The sequence below is a fragment of the Penaeus monodon genome, chromosome 36, assembly GCF_015228065.2.
Source record: "Penaeus monodon isolate SGIC_2016 chromosome 36, NSTDA_Pmon_1, whole genome shotgun sequence".
NCBI lineage: Eukaryota > Metazoa > Arthropoda > Malacostraca > Decapoda > Penaeidae > Penaeus > Penaeus monodon.
This window is the reverse complement of record NC_051421.1, coordinates 828013-829638: the sequence shown is the minus strand read 5'-3', so window position 1 is coordinate 829638 and position 1626 is coordinate 828013.

Genomic DNA, 1626 nt, shown 5'->3' with positions numbered 1-1626 from the left:
TTAGGTTGCAAAAAATATTAAAACTGCGTACTAGGTTTGTGGGGCCTTTTTACCATGTCTTCCCTGGCGGTCCTACCCCCTTTGCCTGCTCAGTAGGGTCTTTCTTGGAGTCTTCAATTTCTGCTACTTTTTAGCCTTCAGTTTCACCCATTTAAAGCGTTTTTAGGCCACAGTCGTCTTTTCACCATTATCCTTGTCTTGGGAATTCATGATGTCCGCCCACCATGGTTCCCTCTTTGTCCCTAATGTATACTTGATAGTCCTCCACTGATCTTCCCTTTTCATTTGTGTGCTCCTTCTGAGGTCCCAAAGTTTTTTTAGCTGATCTCCAAACATGGTACTCGTGCTGCGGTTCAGGGCACTTCACTTATGTAGGTCCCAAAATTTGTTGCTCCCAGTGACCTGCTCACAGGACCGTTAACTGCCCATCCTAATTTTGTCCTAACAGCAAAGGGTTCACCTCCTCTCCCCCTTCTAACCTCCAGAGGCAAAAGAGGGAGCATCCTGCCCGATCAGAAACTCGATGCCCAGTCGGGTGGTTTTGCTTGAGTGGGAACCAGGTCTCGTAGGTGTGGCCAGCGAGCGGCGTTAAATTTGGCTCGCTCTAAGCTTTGATCAGACCTTCAGGGAAGGAGTGGGGGACAATCCCCTGACGGAGTCGCATAGTGGAAATTCTTTCATGTGTACAGTCCCTTGACCATGAGATCAACCTGTTTGTGTCATGGTAATTTCCTGTGTCATGTAGTAATCACTGTTGTCTCTTCTCTCCTTTGCCAAAGCTTTTTCTACTACCTTGATGGAACAAAAGAGTGGGAACTACCGGAGTCCAGAAAGGCCATGCCCATCAGGGTTTGCCCATCGTTGTCCTCAGCAGCTGTTCAATCACTTGAACAATGGGGAGGGCCCCTCCCTCCTTACAGCTTCCACCCATGCAGTCAGTGTCCTCCTGAATGGCCGCTTTGTCATTGTTGCTGTGAGGCCAAAAGTTTCAACAGTCTGTCCAAATCTTTCATTTTCACCATTATTTTGGGAGGGACTTTGAGTATCATGTAACCACCGTGAATGCTTTCCCCCACACCCTAACTATTGCATGGTTTCGCCTTACATTCTTTTATATGGTGGTTGTCCCTAAGGCATATGAACATCTCCCCTGAGCTGTCACTACATTTTTGCGATGCTCCGGGGTTGTAGCCGCTGGCATCAGCAGTTTGACGGTGGGAAACCCCATATCCTCTCCAAGATGCCCAGACCAACTCGGGTTAATGGTTTTTCCACGTGGGCCACGACAAGGGACGCTTGACCCTTGTGTTAACAGATGTATTGAGTGGGTGAGCCTCCGGGGGGGCCTCGTGGTGGGGGGCTTCAAGATTTAAACACAGGCCTAAAACACGTAATAAGGACTGATCGGGAACTTATTAAAGCCTTGATTTTTCCCGCTATGCTACATATAAACCATTAAGAAATAAAGAGATATCTTTGCACATTACTCTTGTAAATTTATTTTTTTATAAAAAAGAAAGTACTTAAAAACAGTGTACATAAACTCCCCGGGTTGTAATAGTATAAGCACTGGTTGATATATTGTAAGTTAACGAAATCTAATTTGACAGTGATTATGATTGTTAA